General features: G+C 32.7%; 1 pseudogene; it reads left to right on the top strand.

Annotated features, from left to right (window-relative positions):
- The window catches only part of LOC149262012 (uncharacterized), a 33151-nt pseudogene that overhangs the window by 9062 nt on the left and 2379 nt on the right, over window positions 1-21710 (top strand).

The following is a 21710-nucleotide window of genomic DNA, read 5'->3' as shown; positions in this document are numbered from 1 at the left end:
GGGAAATAGGATGGGTTGATTTGTGCTCCCCTATATCACCTATTGTTCAATATAAAGTAAAATATTTTTTTCTCTCCCATAAGATTCTGGGTTAAGATGTGCTCCCCAATGTAGTTCCAGGGTGAAATGTGCTCCTTGATGATAAGTTCCCTGATGTTTCCTAGGTGGTAGCATCGAGATCTCCACTAGAAAAGATTTCAGGTTGAGATGTGCTCTTCGATGTGATAGAGGATGGTAGCTTAGGCTCCACTCCGATATCAAATTCCTTTTTTTTAGATTCGACATATGAGAATAGACAATCAAAAGATAAACATATATGAACTCATATATGCAGTGACGACATTAGATGATGAGATACTTGAGATTGAATATGATTTGATGACAGAATACTTGTGATGATTACATGATACAATTAGAATTTCTCCCTAGCTGAGAGGGAGTGTTAATTTGGTAGGCTAGTGAAAAATTCCAACCATGGGATGAGATTCCTCTTTTTGAGAGGGCCAATTTTGACTATTGAAGTGCTCAATTTGGACAATGGAAAATGTATTTTTGAATTAAATCCCACATGTACACATTTGATCAGGTCAACTCTAAAGAAAATTGGATACCCTTAGAAGTCTACAAATACAAGTGACCTCAACCATGTTTCAACATCCTCATAGAACATTATTCTCTTCTATTCTTTGGTTTTGGATCACACAAGTCTGAGGAAGTTCGCAAAAAGTTGGTTCGTACAAGTCTGAGATTACTGGGTCTGAAGCTCACACATGTCTAGGTTTTTTGGGTTATAACAAAAGGCTTGTCACAGGCAATTTTTGGATGACACCGCACACACACGGCCTCATATGTTAGGTTGAAGCCTTTTAGCCGCACACACATTGCATCATCCATGTGGTTGGGACCTAGGGTTTGTTCTTATCGGTCGATCGTAGGTTTGACCCATTGGCCAAGGTTCAGAAGTTGACAGCAAAGAGTGATAGTGGATTGCAGGCTTCTGAATTAGGGTTTTGGTCATTGCCATTATTGGGTTCATCTCATGATGTTGTTTGGTTGATTTTTGCTGGATAGTTGTATGGATGAAGAAATGGATCATTATACTCTCTTTTGCTGAATCATTCAATGAAAATCTAATAAGAAGAAGAATTTGAAGGGTTTTCCTTATTGTCAGTTTTACCCTGGTTTCCTACCAATTTTGATATCTCTACGTATGAATGATTTTCTTCTATTGTTTCTTTATGTTCCGCTACCGTTCTTTCTATACAATTGCATATGTTGTTAAATAATATTGTAAATCTAAATAATGTTAAGTTATTATGGGGTGAATCTTATATGCAAATATTGAAATGCAATTATCGAAACAAAAAACAATATAACCTTAAAAAAATTAACACATTAGAACTTATTAACTATTCTTTCTATAATAAATTAGAGAAATAAAATAAAATAAAATAATTCTTATCTACATTGTTGATATGAAAACTACCAAACCAATCGATTATAGAAATAACATGGAATAGAAGTTATGTAACACTCTGTTGATTTTTAAACTACAAAACCAACTCTAATGAGTAGGCAATATGAAATTAATCTGCATAGGAAAAAAGACTTAAAAAAGACTTAAATAAGGATCGATGGTAAACTAATAAGACGTGAAGGTCAATGAAACTAACAGCAACAAAATTGCTTGCGGTTCAATTGGCTAATTAAAACATACATGTGAAATTAAAAAAACCTTACCTTCGAGTAGAATAAATAGAAATGAACTCGTTAAACTTGAGAGGTTACTAAACCATTCAGAAATCGTAAAGATAGACAATATATCCTATAGGTAGGATAACTCCCCAAACAAATTAAACAACGATAGGTGGGTTAAATTAATAAGAAATATAATCTAGGAGATTAAACTATTATGAAAAAAACCAGTTAAAATACTAAATTTATTCAGCATGGTAGATTCATGGAGAGAGCAACGACATGAAGGTTAAACTATTAAAAGAAAAGGGAGGTTATTACATACCTGTAGCTCAATTTTGTCTACTGAAAGGGTTTTGAAGGGGTTTGAATTATATTGAAGGATACTCTTTCTTCCTTGCATTGAAACATTACCAAATCTGAAACATTTGCAATTAACATTTGAAACAAGTTCAGATTTGAGATTTATTTCTGTTTTTCAACCTCCCTTCAACGGAGGTATAGTTTTCTACCCGTGCTTCCCTCTCTGGAACAATCCATCAGTTACAAACGAGACAAACGTCCTCTCTCTCTACAGCGATCATTAGCATACGGAACAAATTCTCAACATTGCGCTTATCAATTCTTCTCACGCACTGTCTGTCAGCATCTCCGTCCCTTCTCAGTATCTAAATTAGAGTACCACAAAGTATTTTAAAATTTTTTATCTTTCAATTACTTTAGTTTGTATTTTGAAATACTTTTTTTTTTTCCGAAGGTGGTAAAACCTATCAACTCAGGTGTCAAACCAACAGTGAGGACAGCCATCTCTGGCTGCTATCCGCGAACGCTGGGTTGACTCATCACTGTTAAATAGGAAAACCACGCCACCTGACATAACCCTACTGGTGGTCCGTAATCGGGAGCAGGCTCTCACTCCTGCCAGATGCCTCTGGGTCTTGGGCCGTTAACCTGTTTCCTTACGTCCGAGGAAGACGAGCTCTTAGCCAAGCAGAAGCAGTTTTACGGCATACTCCAGGCCGTTGTATTTTGAAATACTTAATTATGATAAATACTAATTTATTATATATGTAATTAATTAATTAATGCTGAAATAATTTAAAAATTACTTACATTTAAATAGTTTATTTCAATATTATATTGAAATATTTTTATAAAAATTGTAAATCTTTTTTTTATATTTAAAAGTACAAGAATAAGTTTTTTTATATTATTTTTTTAAAATGGATAAAATTATATTATATGGACATTAAAATATTGCATATATAGATGATAATGGAAAAAAAACATTTTTATCGCATTTCTTTGAAATTTAATTGTAATGTTAATAATAACGCAATGAAAATACCATTGGATTTCAGAGATCTGTGGTTTGTGCTTTTTGAATTTTTGACCGGAGAATCCACAGTAGTAGAATTTTTTAGTACCATTATTAATATATTATAATATTATTTTTAATAATATATTATATTTTATTATAGTATAGTAATATTTTTAATAATATATTATAATACTTCTTTTAATTAACTCTATACTTGTCACCTCTTTTGTCGTGGAAAATACAATAGTTACTGAAGAGGTATTTAATCTTTTTTTGCAAACATTGAATTATGTTGATGGTAGTTTGTTTTCTCGTTTGCTTTACTGTGGTTAGAGAGTAATTGCTCTGTCAACAATGGTGGGTAATGTTTAAAGAATTTCATTGGGTGTTTTTGTCATACTTATTGGAGTGTCTTAAGTGTGTGAATTTGGGATTTTAGTAAGTATGTAAGTGTAGTACAGTGATGTGTGGTTTGACGATAAGTTTACTTGGGCGAAGTTCAGGGGACCGAAGTTCAAATCTCATTGAGTACACTGACTTGCTGTGGTGGCGGGTGGAGAAGCAGATTCCCCACCCCCACCTTGGCCGCACGTGAGTCTCGCTTTGCTAAAATCAAAGGATCTTAGTATATCGAATTGCAGGTAGTTGGATGTATGCTTGGTGTTATAGTGGCAGCTCCAAGGATTGATCATGGGTCTCCCATAGATTAGGATTAACAGATACCAGTTCACCATGTGGTTGAAAAAAAAGTATTTTTAAGTGTAATTTTTTTTACTATCTTGGATTTTGTTTTTTTTGTGATGTTGAGCGATGTAATTGATTTTTTCCTTGGGGTGGGTATGTGGAGCTTTCATCATTTGTTATGGTTTTGGGGAATATGGTGTGTTATGTATCTTCTTTGTGGTGAATTTGAAATTTTACTAGAATTTGATCTTATTATGTGGTAATTGTGGGATGATTTAGTAGCTTTTAGCTCAGGTTTCAAGGCTCTATGTCTTGTCCATCTTTTTGTTTCTCAGGTAGAGATCTACTTAGTGGTTGTTCACATTGTTCCCTTGCCACTGTGCTCATGCGTTATCGCCAAAGAATGATAAGGAGGAGGGGTGTTGTAGGTAATGTATGGTATAAATGAGTTCGTTCTTTTGCCTATACCTCTATTGCTACTTTCTTTAATGTTGTTCCTCTTGAGGTGAGGAAAGAAGAAATTTTATTGTTTGATTGTATCACTCATATTCTAGAGTAGTGGGGGAGGATATGAAATGGGTTCCTGATCTTGGTAGATTGAGGAAAAGGCAACTTCATTTCTTGAATTCTTTGGCTTTACACCAACAAATGGCTAGATTGTTGCATTTAATTTTCAAAGATAAGAAAGTGAAGAATTGCAATGTATCTTTTTCATTGGAGGACATCAAACCTATGCCTCGGAATCAAAGGTTTTCTTCAGACAATGTGGATTCCCATTTGGCTCTGGTGGAAAGTTTTCCGGTGATTGATTCAGCCTCTAGCATGGAAAATTTTAAGGATGAAAATTTATTTTGAAGTTTAGAAACCTTGGCGAATCTCACTAGGACATAATATGCAATTTTTGAAATGTTTGGAAATGGTTTTGTAAAAGTATTCAAATTTCTAATATTTTTATATAGTCCCTATATAAATTTTTGGCGATTTTTAAGGTATAAATATTTTACACTATACAATTTAGGCGAATAATTTTTAGAAAAAATGCAAATCAACGAATCTTTTTTTTTGAAAAAGCATAGAAAATTAGCCCACTTGTGAATATTAGCCCCTAAAATTTTCCCTAGCCTCTAGTGATCTCACTAATCCTCTAGATGGCATGCTCGGGATCCAACTATAGTACCCTCAAATCAGGACCAGTGAGGGTTGGTTTGATGTTTTTTGTTATAATTTTGGCAAACATGTTCCAGGTACGGTCTCTTCATGGCGGTCTCAACATGTTTTGGTTGAATTATGTTTTATGTATATAACTGCACTATTGTGTAGAAACTTGTCTAGTCTTTGTTTTCAGTTTTATGAATCCACAGTGCTATAGATGGTTTTATTGTTGTTTTAAAAAATGATTTTGTTAGGTTGGTTTTATTGTATCTCTGTATGGTTTTGAGGTGATATCTTTGGCCTCTCTGGACCTCGAGTAAGGATTTCAGTCTAACATATGCCCTACGGTTCCAAGTTGGTGCTTTAATGTTTGTTGTTTTTTGGTCCAAAGTCATTTGGTGCATTCATGTCACCATAGCACTTTGTTTTATAAATGTGGTTTCTTTTGTGGCATGTATGGTTTTATATTTAGCCCTAGGTGTATATTGTTATTGTTATGTCGGAGCGAGTGCTATTAAGTTTTCTCATGGTGTATATTGTCTATTTAAGTCAATTATGGTCAAGTTGTTATTAGTAACATTAGATGTGTTGTTATGTTATATTTTAAGTGTCATATGTTATAGTAATGAATGTGGGGAACAATGTAAGTTATGATGTACTAGATATGCCTCTTGTTCTTGGATACGAGAGACCCAGAAAGAACTATCGTATTTCTATTTGGTGTTGTCTGAGATAGTTGGAAAATGACTAGTGAAGAAACTGTGTTATTGTATGTTGTTACCTTGAGGAGCATTATGGCTCTGTCTCTTTATTTTTTGTGAGTCATAAATTAAGCTCAATAAAAGAACTAGATATAGATATGGCAATTATATAATTTCTTTTGCTAATAAATATAAAATGTCGTGAATTAAAAAATCATCACTCCTTTTAATTAAAAATCATCAAAAATATATATTCATTTTGTTTTTTATTAGAGTTTACCTTACCTTCTTTTAACTTAAATAATATTTTTCTTGGGTGACGATAAGTTCTTGGACGCAATAAGAAAACCCTCAATTTAGATATTAACATGTGAAGAGCATGAAATATTTTCATAATCTTTACCAAATACATCAAGAGGTTTAAGAAATATAACATTTTTCTTGTGAGTCCACAGTTGCTAGGATGAGTGTAAGAGAACAGCCAAAACTCTGACTATGGATTATCACAGGGGAGCAAATGTTGAGGTTCGGATTGCTCGAATTTTCAATACATACGGTCCGCGAATGTGCCTTGATGATGGTCGGGTTGTAAGTAATTTTGTTGCTCAGGCTTTGCGCAAGGAGCCTTTGACAGTCTATGGAAATGGGAAACAGACACGGAGTTTCCAGTTCGTTTCTGATCTGGTTGAAGGCCTTATGCGACTTATGGAGGGCGAACATGTTGGTCCTTTCAATCTTGGGAATCCTGGGGAATTTACAATGTTAGAACTAGAACAGGTTGAAGAAGGAAAGGATGACTCTAATAGTGATTGGCACATTCCATTGCTAACAGAAGAAAACAGTGAGGAAGATGAAGAGCAGGAGCAAAAACAAGAAGAAGAAGTAACAGGAAATGTAATCAATAATGCAAGCCTAGAAAAGGCTGAAATAGACAGATTTGAGGTAAGTCCCCTACCAAGGAGATCAAGTAGGAATTCTCGATTACCTTCTAAATTGAAAGACTATGCATTAATGTCAAAGATCTTAAACATTGTAGAACTTGCAAATTATGAGGAAGCAAGTAAATCTGATGCATGGAGGGCTGCAATGTATGAGGAAATAAAGTCAATAAACAGAAACCATACTTGGGATTTGGTTGAATTGCTTGAAGGTAAAACCCCCATAGGATGCAAATGGCTTTATAAACCAAAAATAAATGCAGATGGGAGTATAGAGAAACTTAAAGCTAGACTGGTAGCAAAGGGTTACTCAAAACAAGAGGGAATAGATTTCGATCACACCTTTTCTCCTGTAGCCAAATTAAACACCATTAGAATGCTAATTTCCTTAGCAACAAAACACAAATGGCAGCTACACAAGCTAGATGTTAAGTCTGCATTTCTGAATGGTGACTTGAAGGAAGAAATTTATTTAGTATAGCTTGAAGGTTTTGTGAAAAAGGGGTAGGAACATCTTGTGTGTAAATTGAAAAAGGAACTTTATGGTTTAAAACAGGCACCCAGGTCGTGGTATGAGAAAATTGACTCATTTTTTGTACAAAATGGCTCTCATAGGAGCTTGAATGATCCAAATCTGTATACCAAGTTTAATAAACAAAGGCAAATTATTTTGATTTCTTTGTATGTAGATGATATGATCATAACAGGGAATGCTAACAATCTGATCAAAGAAATCAGATGTCACAAGTGTTTGAGATGGAAAGACCTCGAAAACCTTCATTATTGCTTGGGATTGGAGGTATGGAAAGACTCTGGACAAACCTTTCTTACTCAAGGGAAGTATGCCAAAAGCTTGCTGGAAAGGTTCACAATGGAGCAGTGTAGATCAGTAGCAACACCATTACAGCAGAACTTAAAGTTGAGTAGTGACGACGGTACTAAAGAGGTGGATGCATCCATGTACAGAAAACTAGTTGGCAATTTGATATATCTAAATACAACTAGACCAGATTTGGCATACTATGTTAGTGTGATAAGTCAATTCATGTCAAAACCACTCGAAAGTCACTGGGTCGCAGCAAAAAGTGTGTTGAGGTATCTTAGTGGTACTAGTAATTATGGCATTTTGTACACTGACACTTCTGATGTTATTCTAGCAGGTTTTTCAGATTTCGATTGGGAAGGTAACTTGGATGATCGAAGATCTATCACAGGTTTCGCATTCAGCATTGGATCTGGGGTCATAGCATGGAGCAGTAAAAAGCAGAGCGCTGTAGCTCTATCTTCATGTGAAGCTGAGTACCAAGCATTGTGTGCAGCCACATGTGAAGCTATCTGGTTGAGAAGACTTCTCAACGATGCAGGAGAAGAGCAGAAAGAATCAACTATTATCAAAACCGACAACCAGAGTACCATCAAGCTTGCATACAATCCAGTCTTTCATAAAACTACCAAGCATATCGATACTCAGGTTCATTTTGTTTGAGAGAAACAACAATCAAAAGAGAAAGTGTTGAATATTGTAAAACTTGTGATAACATGGCTGATATTTTTACTAAGCCTCTTGGGCGTGTAAAGTTTGAATTGTTTAGAGGGATGCTAGGAGTTTGGGATAATCCTTTCTCCATTAAGGGGGGGAGTTGAAAATAATTAATATTATTTTGTATTAATGGAGAAATGGTTACACAAGTTGTAACGTATCTCCTTAATTTAGGATTTATTCCTAGAGTTTAGGAGTTTGGTTGCAACTTCCTGAGTTCTAGTAATGTACTTAATGATGTAATTTCTCATTTGATGAATGTAGAGTGTACGGAGAGAGTTCTCTTTGTTTGAGTGCAGTCTCCAGGTGCAGTACTCACCTATGAGCTACAACTCCTTCCTTTTTCAATTCAAGTCTGATTTTTATCTAATATATCAAGAGGTTTAAGAAATATAACATTTTGCTTATAACAATGATGAGTGGGGGTTTAAAAAGTATATCATTTTACCTGTATAACGGTTACATTTGAACTTATAAGAAAAAATGGAGATTCGTTGTGCATTTCTTTTTGGCTCCTCTACTGCATCAGATATATTTCCCTTGGCATTTAGGCTCATTGAGTGTTTTAAGTTAGCACATACCAAGAGGAATTAACTATTGCGTGAATCAACACAAAATCAGAGCAAAATCATTCTCAAAAGGCATGAATTGAATTCTGAAAATTAAAGGCAGAATTGAAATTGGAGAAAAGCATGAAAGCCACGTTCTCGATTTAGCAGTTGACATAGCTACTAACATTTTCATCTAGTGAGTCATCTACTTTTTGGGTTTATATTTCCATTCCAATGGTGGATAAAGTACTAATTTTTTGAGAAGTGAAAGCTAATTCATGTCAGTGGCAACGGTTCATTGTATAGGGAATGGAAAAGGTAACAAACAATGTATCTGTTGGAAGGGTATGTATATATTATATATATATATATATATAAACTTACCTATTTTGTTCTCAACAAATGCTCTGTTGTGTGTGTGATTTTATTTGAGTCTGAGTTTGCATGTGGTCTTGTGTTTGAGTCTGTGTAAGGACCTATGTTTGATAGAGGACTATAGACCAGAGGGAATTAGATTTGGATTAATCTTTGGAGTAAACAGACTCGCAGGAGATGGAGGATTACCATTCAGCAGATATATCCAAGGCGCTAATCAGAGAAAAATGAGCAACTTCACACCCCCAGCGAGTTAGCTTAAGTGCCATCTCGACCATTTTTTGTCAACAACAATCTCGGATACACCGTAAAACCAATCTGTGCAGTTTTCCTATTCTTCGCTCACCGTGTCTGATACTCTTGAAAGTTTTATTCATGAACACATAAATTTTTGTTACGTTGATGGTTTGAGAATGTTCTCCATTTATGACATTGGGAATTTTGATTTAAGAAGGGAATTTTGAAATGAAACAAATATTTGTTGATGATTTGCACAAAAAGGTGCAATTACAGGAAGAATTTTTTATTTTGTATCATCAAAATTTTGTCCAGGGACAAGAACAAACAATTTATATAGGTTGTTTTTTAACTTTGAACAAACGACTCATTCCTATGAATAAAAATTTAGTAGCTTTCCATTCCCACAAAGTTTATAGAAATCTGAAAAATCCACTATACAACATGAAAGGAGGACTTCACTGTGAAATTGGAGACAATGAGAACATAAAGCCCAGTCCCAAGGCTATTTGCTTCCAAGAAAAACTCTTTATCAAACTGGTGGCAAAGTCCTGCTCAGGTAGACTCTGGTTCACTTGCAGGGCCTGAACAAATCAAATCATGATCTTGATTAAGCATACTAAGAAATTCATTCTCAACCAAATCATCACCGTTCCAAGTAGATGTCTTTCCCAAATCACTGTGCCTCTCTTGTTTATGTTCACCAGCCATTTGAGATACCTGAACATCAACAGTCTACTCCGATAAGGGACAAAGAGAATCTGATTATCGAATTTGTGAGAGACTTGTGCCTTTCACATTGCTTCCTTCCTCTTCTCTAGATTTCAAACCAATCTCTCCACAACTCTTATTGCAATCCAATAATTCTGATAAATTTCCATAGGTTATCTCCACCCCCTTTTCAATAACTGTGAACTCAATATCATCATCTAGACTAATAACTTCATTCTCATTCTCGCAAACAATCACATTAGAAATACCACTGCATTGAACCAGATGATTGGCTGGAGGGAATAAACTGCCTTTCGCTTCAAGAGCAAACAAGGATGCCAAAATAGACCTCTTCATATCTTTCGTCTATTGACGTTGTAGGCTACTTTTAGAAGTGTTATCATTAACAGGGTCCTTAAAACTCAAATCAGTTAATGGAAAAAGATGCATGACCTTCTAATGCACAAATTGGTGGGGCCTTAGATAGCTTTGTTAATATGTCAGGAGAATCCATCTAACCAGTATTTATTGGCTGCATTTGCCAGATGTCCTTATTTAGGATTCTATATTATAAAGTCATAGCTAAAGTCCCTCCTACAACCTTACCTGCAAGCTTGAAACTTTTACTCCATGTTTTGGGTTATGCATTCTCTTACAATCACCTAAAATCTCTGGAAGTATTTTGCTAAGATCAAATCGATGTTTCCAAAAATCTAAGCCTTCGACATCCAAAGTAGTCACAAAAAGAGTGAATTTTTTTAATCTATAATACATACCTTGAACGGGATTTTCACTTCCATAAATGGTAAGTTACGTTGAGTTGCATCTAAAACTAATTTGACTCTTGTTTCTCGTTGAGCCGTGCACTAGAACCTGGTAAAAAAAATAAGAACCAAATGGGTGTTGGTTATTTTCTTTATTCCATTAACAATTCCAACAAATGATCTTTGATAGATATATTTTATCATAGAGGTGGTCCTTAAAGGGACCCTTGAGGCATGTGTTCATCGATAAGCATAAGTTTTCTGAAAAATTCGAGATTCCTTACAGTATCCCAGTAAAGATACCAAGTTCCTATGGTTGACTCTAGAAAGAAGATCAATTTTTTATCAAAGTGATTATGTTAGTGTTATATATATGAAGAAGTATGACAGTGTCATATATATATATATATATAAAATTAATGAAGTGAGTTTAAAGTAAATTCAAATTGAATGATTTCAAAATGTTTAAATTAACTCATTTAAAATCCGTTGAGCTCCTTGCTGGGAGAACAATGAAACCACTTTAATAAGAAGATAAAATTTAGAACTGATAATAACATCATTCACACGGATAGGCATTATATAATAGATAGTAATTTGTGTACAGATTTATTCTTTGTAATACCAATATCGTTGATGTTCCTCACATTTTCTATCAATTATGTCAAATATATTTTAAAAGTTCATTGTATGTAATGAACTTAGTCCATTAAACGTTTTGATTTGTTTTCATACCACTGCTTCTAGCCGCCACATCCATTTTTGAATTTTTTGGGATAGATCTTTAGTGTTATTAGATTCCATTTAATGATTTTTTGTTTTTGTCTTTTAAGTTAGGAGATAGACCATTCACAGGAATTTGAAGCAATAACAATAATAGTACCCAAACTGAGTTACTTACACCGTTAGCTCTCAACCTAAATAATTAAGCTAGAAAATATTATAATAATGAAATTTAAGGATTTGAATTTAATTCCATATTAAAAGCAATATTGTCCCTCATTAGTATATTTATGATTGCTCCCTGAGTAGAGTCCATTGTACCGAACACCAATTTTTCATGTGAATACATCTATCTCTTTTAACTTTTAGTTAATTATACTTTTCAAATTAAGTATTAGTTTAATTTATTTTTTAAAACAAATTTTAATATATAAATTTTGCAGATTAAAATTGGTCGTGTTACAGAATTATCTATTTTTTATTCCACTCATTTCTCATTGCAATGGAAGAAAGTTCATCAACGTCACAAAGCAGACCACCCCTTTCCCAACAAAATTATTCTATATTGGTATAAAAAAAAAATCCAAAGCGAAGAATATCAAGAAGCAAAAAAAAACACTTGAAGAAAAACTATGGACAATTGTGAAATTCACTCAATTTTATAGTGGGGAAGAAAGTGGAACAACTGGTTCAAAGGTTTGGTTTTGTCCTTATTTGTAAAGTACAAAAATCAGGGAATGTGGGAAGAGTTTCATGGTATTTACTTGGAATGGGAAAAACAGAACAAACAACTTTATGTCTGAGTGTACTTAAATCAGAGAAAGCCTTTCTAATTAAGAAATTTAATGAGCTTGAAAAGTTGATACATATTGTTGAAGGTTTAGCTCAAACCAAAAATAATCCTAATAGATTGAAAGCTGGTGGTCCACACTCTCATTTTCAACATCAATTTTTTCTTTCCCACTTTGAAAATTATGGTGTGTAAAAGGGAGGGTAAATCTTGATGTATCCATTAGACAATTTTTTTTTGCAAATGGAATAGCTTTCAATGTTTGTAGGTCTCCTTATTGGAAGGAAATGGTAAATGATCTAATTAGGAATGCTCATAAAAGTTACAAACCTCCTAGTTATGAAAAGATGAGGACAACAGTGTTATCTGAAGAGAGTGCTCAGGTTGAAGCTAGACTTCATGACATTAAATATAGTTGGAATGAATTTGGATCTCCATTGCTTCAGATGGTTGGACAAATGTCAACCATCATCCCCTTATCAATATTTTGGTTTCTAGCCCAAAAAGTGTTATGTTCTTAATATCCCATGATACCATAGGTAAGACAAAACATGGCCCATATCTAACGGGTCTACTCATAGAGTGAATAAAGGAGGTTGGAAGAGAAAATGTGATCCCCATTATTACAAATAGTTCCTGAAACAATTTCCTTGCTGGTGGGTTGATTTAAAATGAATATCAAACAATCTTTTGGACTCCTTGTTCTGTTCACTACATGAATTTTCTCGCAAAAGATACTAATAACATTGCATGGGCTAATAAAACTATAATTGAAGAAAAGATGTTACAAAAAATTATTTTTAGTCATGCAAGATCCATAACAAGTTATAAGAAATATGAAAAACTTCAACTTTTTCAATATGCCAAGACTAGATTTGCATATGCATTCATTATGATTCAACGCCTTATTAAAATGCACCAATATTGGAGGGAGATGGTGTTATCAATGGATTGGAAAAGGTGGCAGGGTTCTCATATTGGGGATGGCCCAAAATTTGAGGAAATTATTATTGGTCTTTCTTCAGAGGGCTTTTGGACAATAGAACATATTGTTACCTTTATTACACCTATTTTTTCCTCCATTCACATATTTGTTAGTGATCAACCATGCTTAGGCGATATGTTTGAGAGTATGTTTAAAATGAGAGAGAAGCTTCATGACATAATAGAAGATAAAAAAATTAGCATCGACATAGACACCATAAATGAAGTGCGGAAACTTAGTTTGACAAGGTGGAAAATGTTTCATAGCCCTCTTCATTCAATTTCATTCCTACTCAATAATAAATGGTTTGATAAGAAACCATGTTTAGATGTAGAGGTGATGCAAAACTATAACACTTTTATAAGTAGGTGTTATGATCGTTAGGATCACACTACTTTATGACTTGAGTTAAGAAAGTACTTGAGATCAGAAGACCACTTTGCAAATGAAGACTGCAAATACAACATAGAAAAACTTGGAAACATGGATTTCTAGATGTAATATGGTACAAGGACCCCCTCGCTTCATTGGTTGGCTATCTGTTTGCTTTCATAGGTATGCACAATAACAAATACTTTTAATGTATTGATTTATTGTTTAAACAATTAAGTCTAATGTTCATTTTGTATTATTTTCCTTTTAAGATTTCAAATGACTATAGTTAACATAATGTTAATTTTATTTCATAGGTGACTAGTTCCTCTGCATGTGAAAGAAATTGGAGTGAATATGCTTTTATCCATTTAATGAAGAGGAATTTCCTAGGCACACAAATGGCATAATATTTGGTGTTTTTACACTCATATCTACATTTTTTATCTCGACAGCAACTAGAATACAAAACTGGACCCACGAGAATGTGGGATTATGGTGGTTCACAAGATGATGGAGATGTTGAGATTCCACTTGAGGTGCTACAATACAATGTTGAAGACATGATTGATGATACCACAAAGTCTATTAATGAAAATAATGCTTTTGGAATTGGCCCAAGCTCAACAACCATTCAAGAAAATGATCTTGAAAATCTAGAATATTAAGTTTACTTGCAATTTTCATATGAATTGTTAGAAGTGGCTTTACAGATACATATATATTCAAAATTGTATATTTAATTATTTATTTTTCAAATCTCTTATTCTTATAAATGTTTGTTATTTTCTTCGAATTAATAATCGTCTAAATTTTTTTATCTACAAAATTGTCATTTCTTTCTTAAAACTAAATCACTATTTATGATTTTTTTTTAATAATTTCACAAGCGGAAACATTAGATGTTTATGATTAATGTTTTGTTTTATATTTTTCATCTTTAATCATGTTTTTTCTCTCTCCTTATTTCTTATATGTGAACCTCCCAAACTCCATTTCTAGTACCGTTCTCGTTTCTTGTTTTGTTTCTCATTTCCGCTAACATAGGTCACACTAGTCCTTATCATTGCTGGATTTTTTCCTAAAAAGTTTTGAACCAACAACCTTTAGACCACAGAGTACTCTAACAAACCACAGTGTCATCATCTTCTCTACATGGACCTTAGTCATATCATTTCATCTATCTCATTCATTTCTATTAGCTTCTTCAACCTTGTAATGAGGGTCTAGTTTCATTTGTTTATTTAGGCATTTCATGAGTCAATGAAAACAGAATTCTGATGAATGTCCATAAGTGGAGTCTAACAACTTCTCAAATTCCAACTTTAGGCTCTTTTACTATTCAGTTATTCTATATGGAGATCAAAACTCTCTTCCAATCATTGTGGGCTTTGATTCTAGGTACATTTACTATCATTACCTCTAAGCTTTGCTTTGCACTGCTTTCAAAATCCATAGAAGCATTGGCCATTTCATTTCGGTAATTAATGTTGATTTTTGAATCCTCATCATGAGGGAGATGAGAGCTTGGTTATGTTCTAATATGTGCTTCTTGTGTTACATCAAGAGTGAATGAAAAAAGTGATCATAAGCTTTGATACCGATTTATTTTTGGTTTTTGCAGGTATCTCTAGAGTCTTATACGACTTGAAGTTCTGATACCGAAAAAATAAATAAATAAATAAATCGGAGTAGAGATCTTTATTTTGAATATTCAAAATATCTAAACAAAAAAACATCAATAATAAATAACTAGAATAAAATTGAACTAAATTATAATAAAACTAAATTGAAAAAACAGTAAAATCAAATAAGATGACACTTAGCAAAATGGTATTCATTAACAGGTTATTCTTTCAATGACTAGTTTTAATAGACTTTTGATGTGTCATTGTAAACTAGTTGTTTAGATATATGTATAGCTAAACTTGATACTCCTAATATCAAAAAATCAATTATGAGTTTCCATCTCTATATGTTGATTGGAAAAATGTGAATAAATTCCGTAATACTTTAATATTTTATTTTAATATATAGAAATACAGTTATAAATAATCAAATTTAATAAACTTAGTTTACAAGAATTAAAATTAGTCTTTATTTTCTCTTCTAATTAAATTGATTAATTAAAAAAATGGAAATAAATCTCCATATTTGTGTTTCTTTTAAATATATATCTGTATGTTTAATTTGTATATTAATGCTTTTTATAATTTACAATTATTTAAAATAACATTATAGTTTAGTTAATTTTAATGTTTTTTTAGGTACATGAAATGTATTATGAATTAAGTGTTTTGATGTTTATTATGGATTGATGTCTATTAGTGGTGATTTAATTTATATAGTTTCCATGATATTATGTTATGCTTAGTTTTATTACATAAAATTTTTGTGAATTTTAAAAACGCTTTTCATATAATGTTTATAACTAAGTTTTTTAATAGATTAGAACAATTAAAATTCCTTTGAAAGTAATTATAATAATATATTTTTTAAATATTATTTTAAAAATTAGTAAAGTTCGAGATTTTTGGAAAAAAATAATTGTAATAAGAAAATTGTTTAAATTTTACAAATTGTATTATTGTTTACATCGATGATATTCTTGTACTAAGAAATAACTAATTAAAAATATTGAAAAACATTAAAAAAAAAATATGTATAACAAATTATAAGATAATAACTTTAAACACATCTTTTATTTATATATATATATAAAACTTATTATTAAAATATTTAAATTAAAAATATAAAAATAATTCACTACCCTTCCAAATAAATGCTTATCCATTATGGCTTCACATTTTCCCATCCTTCATAACTATGAAATCACAAGAAAGTGAACTAGTAAAACATATTAAATGCAGGTATGTCCCAAAATAAATTTGTTTTAATAGCTTTTAGAATGGGTTCATTTTCATCATCATTACCTTAATATCATTCTATTATGCATGCTTTAAAACTGTTTTTACTTTTATAATCACAATTGGATTTCATGATAAATTAAATAATTTTAATCCCCTTTTACACACCATGTTTTTCTCTAAGAATAACTCTCGTCCAAGTTCATGTGTCTCATTGTGGTTTATTAGATCGATTGTTAGAGGATGAAAAAGCTTTCAGCCATTGGATCATCGGCGAAGGACGTTTTACGAGGTTGAGAATATTGATGTTGGAAGGATCCCGACGAGTGTGTTCGTGACGTTTTCGGGCCTTAAGACGATTGTGCATCCATGACTTTGAGATGGTTAAGCCATTAATGCTTGATTCTGAGCACACGATAAGGCCCCTACAGGATGGTGAACTTTTGTCTACATCATTCAGTCTGTTATTAGAAGCACCATGTATCTCACTTCATTCGAACTTGCGCTTGCCCAAGAAACGCTCTGCAACAGAGTCCTTCACCATGAGGTCAATTTTTTGTCACCCTATGTCAACTGGTCTTTTATTAACCCTAGAGTCATAGGGTTTGCAATTTATACTTTACATTTACTTCAACTATGCTTTCGATAATGTGCATGGTTCTTTAAAATTTCGCTTGTGATCTACAGTTACGCATTGTCGTTTTCTTATGGAACCAATAGCTTATTCAACGACTACCAGCATAGCACCAACAATGCCAACTTCACACTTATGTTCCAAATGGGCCTAAAACATGAAAAATCAATTTTGGCATTAGCACAAGATTTGATGATGGTGAATAGACCACAGAAACAGATGTTAGAGCCACATAAGAAAAATATTGCTAAGAATCAGCTACAAATTTTCAATAATTTCTGTACTATCGTCCAACTGAACTGGAAAAGAATTGAGATCAGGAAGATTAAGCTTTCGTCCTTTCTCTTCAAATTTAAATTTGTTTGAGATTACATTCAGTCATAATATTTTTTGTACCCATAAGAACGTCGTTATTATTATCTATTGGTATAATTCGACCTCGAATTAGCAAGCAATTCAAAACAAAAAATTAGATTTTCCTTCTTTTCTCTTTATATCAGAATTTGTTTCTTTAATATTATAGTTTGCTATAATTTTTTAGGCCTAAGTAAAATCTCTATTCCTTTTATTTTTATGTATATTTTCATGTTGAAAATTTGTGTTACATGGATATGGGTATATAGATATACATCGTGCAGAAGAGAACTTTTTTGCGTCTATCTAAATAGATATCTCGATGAAACTTTATTATCCTTTTAGATTCACCATCTTCTTCTTTCATAAGATCTCTAATTTTTCTCTATAAATAGTATGAGGAGTGCCTTTGTGAGCACTTAGTAGAGTCGCTTCCTAGAGATTCACTTTTCTTCTTATTGACACCTCTTTCTCCTTTAGGGATTCCTTTTATCTCTTTCATTTACTCTCTCACCTACTTGTGGTTTTACCTTTTTATGTTTCAAGTTTATTGTAATTGTTATTTTGGTACAACTTCTCTTTCTGCTACAGTCACTTTCGATGGTTCTTTCCCTTGCTTTTGGTCTCATCTCTTTATGTTTTAAGTTTGTTGAATCTCTTCCTTTTTGAATTTGTTGCATTTTTTCCATCGTAGTTACAAAATGTGTAACTAAAAAGTGAGTTGTAATACATGTTAAAGCTCTCGGTAGAAACAAATGTTCTAAATAGAAGCAAAGCATTGGAGCAGTTGTGCATGGGAGTTAAATCGATAATTGTTGCAAACCACTTGACTTGAAGGCATTAGCCATCAAGTTTCATCCAGCAGTAGGACATCATCTTTGTGTCTGGTTTTATGGATTGAAGAAATAAAAATCATAATTTAAAGAAAACAAAAAAAAATTTCCTTCATTTTGGGGACTTGAAGCCAATGAGCAAGTCCCAAGGAAGAAATTATTAATAGTAACCACAATGCAATTGTTTCTCCCAGCATTTATGTATAATCATGTATTAGGAATGTTCATCTTTCTCGAACATGCCCTTCGTGGCTTGTGCAACCTTGAACTTTTTCCATAGCATGCATCACCATTCGAACAAGAGAGTGAATAAGTTGTGAAAATAACCCATATTCATTAAGAGTATCCAACGCTATTTTCTTATGTTCCTTGGCAGCACAAATACAAAGAATAGCTCCTTGAGCTTTCACTTCTAAGCTAGAATGACTCCATTTGTCAAAACATCAATACGTCTTTCGATTTCCACCAACAAATCTCAAAGAGCTATATACTTGTCTTTGCACAATCTCAAAAGAGCCTCAATTGCCTTTTCTTAAATTGGTGGACTTCCAAAGGCAAAACACGTCACCAAAGATTCCAAGCTGTTAGGAAATATAGCAAGGGCGATTGTAAAGGTAGAAGATGTTAGTATTAGAAGAAAATTTACATATTCTCTTTTCAGAAGTTTCCCTATATCCTCTAGATTCCCTTTCCATACAAAATAATGGATACCTTTGAATTCCTCTCTTTAAAGGCCATATGCATAAAACTTCTTCCACTCATCCAACTTTTGAAAATGCATTTTTCAAGGAAACATAAACTAAAACATCTGGATCCTGACCTTCTTTAACCATATTTTCAAACATCTTCTCTACCTATAGCTTGACCCAATCTTCCATAGCCGGCAATAACAACACAAAATAATGAACAAGTAGGTAGAAACCCTGCATCTTGCATTTTAGTAATAAAGTGTTTTGATTCATCTAGAAGTTGTGAAATTGCAAGTGTCTGAAAGACAAAGACATATCTGCATATTTCAGGCATAACCCCTTGAACTTCTATTATTTCAAACAACTTAAAAACCTTGTCGTGGAATTTTTCAATCCCCTAGGCCTTGATCATGGCATAAAATTTTATTGTAATATCGTTTTTTTTGGAATTTTGGTTATTATATGCCATTGACTTCGGTTGTGGGCCAAAGGGGATTTCTAGGCTTTGGGGTTCTGCATACTAGAACAAGGTTTTTGTTAGTAATTTTCATACAACTTCTTGCAGACATCTAGCTTCTGCAAATGCATTTATCAAGGCACCATAAACAAAAACATCTAGCTCAAGACCTTCCATAACCATATTTTCAAACATCTTCTCTGCCTGTAAGTCGACCAAATCTTCCATAGGTGGCAATAACAACACAAAATGATGAACACTTAGGCATAAAACCCGCGTCCTGCATTTTAATAATAAAGTGTTTTAATACATCTACAAGTCCTAAAATTGTAAGTGTCTAAAAGACAAAGGCAAAGGCATAATTGCATCTATCAGGTATAACCCCTTGAACTTCTATTATTTCAAACAACTTCAGAACCTTGTCATGGAATTTTTCAATCCCATAGGCCTTGAGCATGACATAAAATTTTAATGTAACACTGTTTTTCTGCATTTTGGTTGTTCTGTGCCATTCACTTTTGTTTTGGGCCAACAAGGATTTCTAGTCTTTGGGGTCCTTCATATGGGAACATGGTTTTTGTCGGTGGGTTTTTTCTTGAAGGAGTTTTCTGCATTCAACCTATATACGTTCATTCAAGTGTTTGGGATACTCCTATTGTATAAATTGAATGCAATTTGAGACTTGAGGGGGTTACCCATGCTTATGCTCTTGAGATGACACCTACTAATGGAGAGAGCCGATGACGGTGCATCTTTGATGGTATTGACTAAAGAAGTGTGAATTGGCCTCAATTGTATCAGCTTCCATGGATTCGACTATAGGTGAAAAAAAAACATTTGGGTTGCAGTGAATGGATTCTCTTTGTTGGGTTGTAGTATGCTTTTGGATTTTTATGGGAGTGTATGTAAGTCGGTCCATCTAGTTTCTGAATAATGAAGTTGTTGTCCACATAAAACGTGCTTTTATAGTATTTCTTTGGCTATTTCTACATTTGACTATATTTTAATTCTAATACCGTGGTTATGAAATACCTAAAATCTGAAAACCCTTTCACATTTAGAATAAATACTAGCATAGACTTATGTATCTAAACTCAGGTCTGATATGCACTTGGAGGTTGCAAGGTTGATGTTTCATATATCTAGTTCAAATACCTAATATGTTGGTCATTTGAGTTAGTATTTATATGGGTCGGAGTTATAGTTCATATTCAATGCATCTGATGTAGTTTCTATGTGCAGTTACACATAAACACGAATTTTGATGCATCCCTCCTTCGTACACCCAACGATGATGGGAGTTTTTTGGCTAACGATTTTTTTATTTATTGTTAAGACATAGTGCGACATGTGTGTTGTTTACTGAACACACTGTAGGCATGGTTATATCTTTCACTCGTAAACTCTATACCAATTCCTTTTGCATACTTGTTTGTGCAGTCTTCACTCCACTCTCTTGTTATTCCATACCTTTTAATAAGACTAACATGAATGTTGTTTATGCACAAAATTGTACCAACGGATCAAAGCTCTTGGGCATAAATTTTTCACTCAGACTGAGATTTAGTACTTGAACAGTGAATAATCAGAAGAGATTTGTTTGTATCTATATTTTGTTTGGTTATGGAGTTGTCCAATAAAATGTATTAATCTGGAAATTGTAAATATAGGAATGGACAACCACAAATATATTTTGTCTATATGTTGATCTATGCAGTGGAGATGGATTTGTTTTATTCTAAACTAAATGAATATAGAAGCACTGTGCCTCAAGTTAATGTCACTATGTAAGACTATGCAAAGAAGTAAAAATCCTTGGTATGGCAGGATTATGATAGCATTAAAATTTGATTTACTGAAACTATTCTCTTGCTGATATTATTTTTCCTATGGTTTATTATGTAGCATTTTCTTTTATAAAGAACCCTCGGAAATATTATTTGGATTTGGAGAAGTGACTGGAAAATGTGTGGTATCTTTCCCATAACACCTTTTGAGCTTCTAACCAATAACCTTGTTCCCCATAAGCATCAATCTTGATAGCATAACATTCACACCTCATTCCTCCATATTATATATATATATATATATATATATATATATATGAATTTTGTCCTCAATTTTTTGTTTTGGTGGCCAGGGATTTGTTATTTATATTATTTATTTTAAAGGTTAATTCTGTTATATTAAAATTAAATGAATACTTTATAAATTAAAATTTAATAATAATAATTAGAATTTAATATTTATTTAAAAATTAAAATGATTTAAATATAATATTTTATCAAATCAAAATTTATTAATTATTTTATAAATAATTAAAATTTAATAATTTAT

This window comes from Pinus tabuliformis, chromosome 6 (genome assembly GCF_031772625.1).
Source record: "Pinus tabuliformis cultivar Carrire ecotype Pingquan chromosome 6, CPIR1, whole genome shotgun sequence".
In the NCBI taxonomy this organism is placed as follows: domain Eukaryota; kingdom Viridiplantae; phylum Streptophyta; class Pinopsida; order Pinales; family Pinaceae; genus Pinus; species Pinus tabuliformis.
This window is presented reverse-complemented; position numbering and strand designations above follow the sequence as displayed.